We start from the raw sequence: 8,075 nt of genomic DNA on the forward strand, positions 1-8,075 counted from the left end.
AACCACACTCCCAAAATACAATTGCTTACTCGTGGACAAACACTATGGATTTGTACACTACAGAACAGAAAAGAAATTTAACATAAGATGAAGCGACAGTGTAGAATCAGAGCTAACAACCATTCATGCTAGTCCCGCAACATAGTCTTCCACACAGCAAACATAGGCCGGTATTGTTTTGCAACGTAATCAGTAGTATCTACATAGAAAAAAGGAAAACATAAGATGGTCTTAGGGAACAAGTAAAGAAAGACTTTGAAGGACAGTAGAGTCATCAGTTGGAAAGCCACTGCTCCCACAGCTCTTAGAACACTGGACACTGAAGACTGTGGCACCACTTGAAAATGACTGCCACCTCCAAGGTATCATGAAATCTAAAATGCATGAAACAAGAGTCATTGTGTGAAGTTGTTTTTGTCCTAGGCAAGAACTCAATATGTAGCCGTTTTCTCTCTCCTCTTGCCATCTGATATGCATGTCCTTTCCTACTTTGGCACCATCCAATAAAAATGTCCCATTAACAATACATGCCCAACTAAAAAAACACTGTTGTGGTTATAGAAATTTGTAAAAATTGGGAGGAACTAATATGAAGTATTTGCTCATGGCGGTGTTTTAACTCTCCTTTAGGAGGAGACATTGATGTTTTATGATCCACTTTAAGCAATAAAATCACAATAGGATCATATTGAAAAGAATACATTCCCATATTTCATTTCATGGGCATATATAAATCATATCAATGAATGTTTTGATGGCTAACAAATGCAATAGCATGTATGTATCAATCTTCCAAACTAGGTTTATGATCTCTTTAGATATCACTAAATGCTATAAAAGCATTCCACTTTAAGGTGAAACTGGTTTTATCAATGTTATAAACTACTTTATAGACCTCACTCATACTAATATGAGGGAAACTCAAAAGAGCTATCTGTGTGAAAGCTTAATAATGGAAAATGGAAATGCAAGCTTCAAACAAATAAAAATACAAAATTATATTGTTCTTAGTCAAAATTACATATATTCAATTAGAGAAGGTCGTGTGGAAACAAAAAGTTGGTATATCTATAGATTTTTCCTGTTCACCCACATAGTGTAACCTATTTCTTTTCTTTTTCAAATATAGGACCATTGTGTTTTTTTATGGCCATCATCGCTTAATATCAACATACTTAAACAATTTGCAGATGCCTTAAGATATATAGGCGGCTTGTTTGTTACTAATGGACCTTTAACCCAAAATTATACAGAAGGTCAGAAAATATAAAACAAGTTTACATGTTAGAATACTTAGAGGTGAAAGAAGTGTGGAATTTTCTACAAGTTACAATCACTACCAATACATCTAATGGAAAATATACCTTAAAAAAGAGTATAATAAACAAGATGAGCTTCTTTTAATACACAAAAATACCTTCACTTAGCATCAAATCAGCCTTTTTCCACCTCATATAATATTAAATGTTCACAAGTCAACAAGAAGAAGAGCATTGCATCTTGGTGCTGACAGACAAGCCATGTGCATGAGGGGTGGCCCTCACTTATCAGCACATGCAAACGCTAATAGCTTGACCCTAAGACCATCTTATGTTTTCCTTTTTTCTATGTAGATACTATTGATTGCGTTTGCAAAAAAATACCGGGTTATGTTTGCTGTGTGGAAGACTGTGTTGCAGAACTGGCATGAATGGTTGTTAACTTTGATTCTATATTGTCATTTCATCTTATGTTAAATTTTTTTCTGCTCTGTAGTGTATAAATGCATAGCGTTCGTCCATGAGTAAGCAATTGTATTTCGAGAGTGTGGTTTATTAAACACTCATTTGTTTCAGAAAACAAGTGTTGTTCTTCTCTGCTAAGAGTAGACAAATGTGCCCATCACTTATTTGTTGCTTTTTCATTCACTTAATTTGTGAGCTTGCACTAAGCTATCAAATATAATGTTGTATATGGCACTAAATAAAATTGATTTCATCCAAAAGTTAAATTTTGCAATTTTGTGATCAAGCTGTAATGATAAGATCTATTAACCCAAGATCTAGATCAAATGAAGAAAGAAAATGAAAAATAACTTTCAAAAATTTGATGTTAGCGTTCAATGTCTGAACCTAAAAACTTGGTAGTGGATATAGTGCTCAAGAACAAAGTGCTCAAGAAAAGTGCATGGAGCAATTGGTAAATGAGTCTTTAAAAAAGAACACAAGAAAGATTGACACAAGGCAAGTGTCATGAAACATGAAAGTGTCAAGAACAAGTCTAAAATAGGACCCAAGAAGGAGTCTGAAATGGAGTCCAAGAAGCAGTCCAAAAAAGAATTCAAGATGGACTCCGAGATGGACATAAGATGGAGTCTGAAATGGACCCAAGATGGATCCGTGATGAAGTCCGAGATGGACCTAAGATGGAGTCTAAGGTTGAGTTCAAAATCAAGTCTGAAATCGAGATCGAGATCGAGACCGAGACTGAGATCGAGAGCGAGAGCGAGACCGTGACCAATACTGAGTCCAAGACCGAGTCCGAGACCAAATCCGAGACTAAGTTTAAGTCCGAGTCCAAGTTCGAGTCCAAGTCCGAGGGTGAAATCCCAAAGAGATCATCTCCTAGACCCTAAGAGGTTTGGTGAGCTCCAAAAATATACTAAGGGAGGACTCTAGTATAGCTAATTTGGCCAAGAAATGCCAATGTGATCAAGGAAGGGTATACCCATGTGTTGGGTGATGATATAACCACTAAAGAGTCCAAAGCTAGAGTGAACAAGTAAAGTAACTTGGTAAAATGTTCAAAAGCCAACTCTAACTCCCTAGAGAGATTGAATAGTCAAAAGTACTCCCAATCCAAATGTGGGTGGCATTACCTACTTGGATATTTAGTGTGGTTCATCAAAACCTCACTCTCGCCACATGGCTAAGACACTTAAGGGTGGAAAGTGGGGAAAGTACCCAAAAGGCTTGTATAGGGTTATTGTGTTTCAAAATGTTATTTTAAAGTCCCAAATTATGGAAAGGAAAAAGAATAATCCTTTAATGTAGTGATGAAGGATACGGTCACATGGTGAAGAAGTCTTAGAGGTCAATAAGACTTAATGGTCAGGCCTTTAGGCCTTACTCAGTGGCAGTGTTGGCGAATATAGCCATAGATGAAGAGGGACTTGGTGGGAATAGAAGAAAGGACATTGGGGAAGGGTATTCCCTATATCTTTAAACATCCTAAGGGTGTTAAAGTGTGGTCAAAGGATGACCACTCATAGACAGATGGCTCAGTCTTTGAGAGGTAAAACTATTATATAAATGGTCTTGGACTACCAATGTGACAAGGGTGAATGGCATAACTTTAGTGTAACAAGTTAATATATCAGTAATACCTTTGGGTGTCAGTCATGAGATCGAACATGTGGAACACTTGGACCAAATATAAAAGTTGAGTGGCATAGATGCCATTCATGAGGCTAGTATATCCTCAAGTTAGAAATAAGATTTATAAAGTTTGTGAGTGAAACTCCTTTAAGTGGTTAAAGGTGTGATTAAGTGGCTAAAGTAGAATGAAAAAATTAATTGTTTACAATTTGGTATTGAAGTTGTTCCTTAATCCAATTGTTATTGGTGGTCAAATATATTACCACTTGATATTGGCATTGAAAAGTCCTAGAAATGGGTTTTCCTCGAGGAGTAGTACTTTCCACCTTAGTTTATATATAAACATATTAACAATATGGTGAATACAAGGGGGCCAGTAAGATCTTGGGAACAATATAAGGTTTTCCTTAGAGAGTTGAGGATGTGAACAATAAAAGTGTTTGACTTAGCAAACTGGATAATGTGGTTGTAGTAAATAACTATAATTGGGATCACGAGAATGATGAAAACTCCTAAATAATAAAAGAGTTATAAGATTATCCTCATATAATTGAAGATAATGCTTAAGAATTTGATATTGGAGTTAGTGACTGTATGAGGTCAAATATAAATAAGGATACAGGTCCTTGAAATAGTAGTCAAGGCTACCTTTAATAAATGCTGGAATAACTTAAAGAGTTGGGGATGTACTTAGAGAATGAGTTGGTATTCTTATGATATAGATAGAGAGTTCTAAGGGGCAAATGTAGCCCATATGAAACAAAAAATAATCAAGTGTCGGAATAACACTTGCAAAGACAATCCTTATAAATAGGATATGAATACAATAAGTTGTATTCTAGAAAGTTCAAAAGTAGAACATTATAAGTCATCAGCTTAATAATGTCTAAAAGTTGGATAACTCAAGTGGAATCAAAGAATGGTCCTAAAGGATTGGTAGAAGCATTTAGATTAAGGTATGTGGTACCCTACGGAGGACAGAGAGGATTATAAGATTCAAGTATGAGACCAATAAGTATCTCATTGATGGCAGAATGTGCCATACTAAAGTCGTGGGAAAAGTGTTTCAGGAAGAAAGCAACTTTAGCACAGAGTTGTGTATGAACACTATGATATAATGTTAACTGATAGTTGGCATGAGAAATGACTATTTTGGTCTTGGCAAAGACTTAGACACAAGTGGAAAGTGTCATGAGAGTAGGCTCATGGAGCTGATAGAATAAAGACCCCAAGTGTTTCAAAGGATAAAGCCTTGAAGTCAAATTAGTTGGTTCATGAAAACCTTTTGGTCTTGCAAAAGAAATCCCATGAAAATAGGATTGGCATAGCCTAAGTTGGAAAGCATGTGATTCGAGTGTGTGAACCCAAATAATGATGGAGGTGTGAAAGCACTAGCAATGAGTTATAAGACTTAATGACTATAAGGTAATTAAGCAAAATGTGTGTCATAATTGATTGAATTGGTGGAAGTCAACTTCCCAAGACTTTTTATTGGAATAATAAGGAAGATAAAAATATCCTTTAAGGGATTAATTGTTTATGTTGCAATATAGTAAGTCAAGGTCATAAAAGGAAATGTTCATTGCCAAAGAAGTCCATCATAAGGACACCTAAGCAATCTTAAACACCTAAGAAGTGGTGTTGAGTATCATGAGGGCATTAGTGTAAGCGACTAATTTTTCCATTCTACTTTAGTCACTTAACCACACCTCCGACCGCTTGGAGGAGTCTCATTCACAACCTCCATAAGTCCAATTCAGGACTTGGGGCTTGCTAGCCCCAAGAATGGCATCCATGCCACTCAACACTTGCACCTGGTCCAAGTGCTCCACGTGTCCGGTCCCAAGACCGACACCCAAAGGTACCACTGACATATCGGCCCGTTATGCTAAGGCCATACCCATTCACCTTTGCTGCACTAGTGGTCCAATACCACTTGCATCACAATCCCGTCTCTCCAAGACTGGGCCATCCGTCCACGAGTGGTCATCCTAGATCCACTCCTTAGCATCCTTAGGGTGCCCACAGACTTGGGGAATAGCCTTCCCCAAAGTCCCTTTGTCAGTTCCTACCAAGTCCCTTTTCTGTCCATGGCCATGTTTGCCAACACTGCCACTCGATCAAGGCTCACAGGCCCGACCATTAAGTCCTATGGTCCTCTGGGACTTCCTCACCATGTGACTGTATCCTTAGTCACTACACTAGAGGACTGCTCTTCCTCCTTTCCCCCATTTAGGACTCCAGGACAACATTTTGGAACACCATGGGCCTACGCGAGCCCCGTGGGTACTCTCCCCACCTTTCGCCTTTAGGTGCTCTAGCCATGGGCTTAGAGCGAGGTTCCATTGAGCCACGCCAGGTATCCAAGTAGGTAGTGCCACCCATACTTGGACTGGGAGCATCGGCCAGTCGATCTCCCGGGGGAACTAGAGCCGGCTCTTGAACACTTCACCAAGCTACCCCGCTTGTCGGTCCGTGTTCACTCTAGTCTTGGACTTCCCAGTGGTCAGTTCATCACCCAACACTGGGTTTGGCCTTCCTGGGCCAAACTGGCCTTTCCTGGCCAAACTGGCTCCACTGCAGTCCTCCCCCTTACTATACTTTTGGAGCTCACCAAACCCCCCAGGGTCTGGGAGACGAACGCTTTGGGCTTTCACCCTCTCAGACTCGGACTCGGACTCGGACTCGGACTCGGACTTGGACTCGGGCTCGGGCTCGGTCTCAGCCTTGGCCTCGGTCCCGGTCTCGGTCCCGGTCTCGGTCTCGGTCTCGGTCTCGGTCCCGGTCTCGGTCTCAACCTCGGACTCCATCTCGGACTCCATCTCGGGCTCCGTCTCGGTCCATCTCGGACTCCATCTCGGACTCCGTCTCGGTCCATCTCGGACTCCATCTCGGGTCCATCTCGGACTCCGTCTCGGTCCACCTCGGACTCCATCTCGGGTCCATCTCAGACTCTGTCTCTGTCCACCTCGGACTCCATCTCGAACTCCATCTTGGGTCCATCTCGGACTCCATCTCGGACTCCATCTCGGGTCCATCTCGGACTCCGTCTCGGTCCACCTCGGACTCCACTTCGGGTCCATCTCGGACTCCATATCAGACTCCATCTCAGTCTCCACTTTGGACTCCATATCGGACTCCACTTCGGGTCCATCTCGGACTCCAACTAGGGTCCGTCTCAGACTCCATCTCAGACACTTCCACGTGTCATATGTTGGTCCTTTTTGGGTCCCTTTTTGGAGCCTCGCTTATTGCTCGCTTCGTGCTTGTTCCTCAAGCACTTTGTTGGGAGTTCCACTCCCACTCTTGACCTTTCAAGTTGGAGCTTTTAGTCCAAACGTGTTACGCTCGTTTGGCTTTCACTTCGGCCACTACCACGTGGCACCATTTCCAGCTCCACTTTGGGGCCTAGGGATTTTGTGTCTCACAACTCCACCACCCATAGACGAAGTTCGATGTCCTCATCGAACGGTAAACTATTTTATAAAGTAACACCCGCATGTGTTACCATTTCCATCCTTGGCCCCTAGCCAATATTTGTCAATGGTTTGACATTGAAGGCTCACCATGCCTTCTCCATATTCGTCAATGGTTCGACACCAAAGGCTCACCATGCCTTGCCCATCCTCTAAGGAGGATAGTCTCTCCAACTTAGAGACTCACTTGACCACCTGGGGTGGTTTGCTCTTTTTTATTGGTTCAGTTCTCGCTAAACCCGTTAGAGACACCCTCTCTAACTCAATTCCAGTACTCATTCTTGAGTAGTCACAGATTCCATTGATCTACCTTTGCACTTTGGAATGTTTACTCTTGACTTTTTGGAGTCAATTTCCTAGGTGTCTCCGACACCTTGCCTTGCACATTTTGTGCAACTCCACTTCCCCTCCTAGGAAGTTCTCTACTCGAGGGCACTCTCATCCTCTTTTCTATTTTTTGTGCCACCATTGGCATTACGTTCCATTTATCATTATTTGTGCTAGGGCTGTCCACGGCCCTATCTTTTGGCTACTTAGTTGCTCCTTCACTTAGAGCCTTTCCTTTGCCAAATTGGAGCACTTGGGAATCCATCCTTGGAAGTCCACTTCTTTTTCCGCAATCCGTTAGCATCAAACACATTAGTGTTCCTTGGTTAACTTTGCCACTTGGATTCTTTCCAATGGATCCCACGGCCCTATCTTGGCCACTCATCTTTTGCTCCTATCCATTGATTGTTGCACCAAGCAACATAGGATCGCTACCTCCATTTTTGAGGTTTCCTTTCGGTTCCATAGTAAACACTTTGCTTTGCCAAGTCCAAAGGGTGTTCACCCCTAGTACGTCTCTTTAACATTTTTTGTCGTGAGCTTTATCCACAGCCCAACTTTTTGAGACCCTCCCTTGGATCTTTTATAGAGACTACTTTCCTTGGACTTACTATGCCATAGCATTGACATAGCTCATTTCCCTTAGGTGTGCTTCCCACTTGGTCACCTCAACCAAGCCACACCTTTATCAATGGTTCAAATCAACACTTTGAACTAGGAATCATATTCCTTAACCCAAACAAAGACTTGGTCCTTGTTTACCCACAAGATCACCTAGTGATCTCATCTCGACCCCTTAATAGGTCTATCAATAGGGACTAGGTCTTCCAGACCCTTCTAAGTTGTTGACTATGACCCCGGGGGCATCCCCCACACTTGGCGGTGCGCCCAAGCCAGCCCTTCCGGCCAAGGATCT

This window comes from Selaginella moellendorffii, unplaced genomic scaffold (assembly GCF_000143415.4).
Source record: "Selaginella moellendorffii unplaced genomic scaffold, v1.0 SELMOscaffold_26, whole genome shotgun sequence".
Taxonomy (NCBI): domain Eukaryota; kingdom Viridiplantae; phylum Streptophyta; class Lycopodiopsida; order Selaginellales; family Selaginellaceae; genus Selaginella; species Selaginella moellendorffii.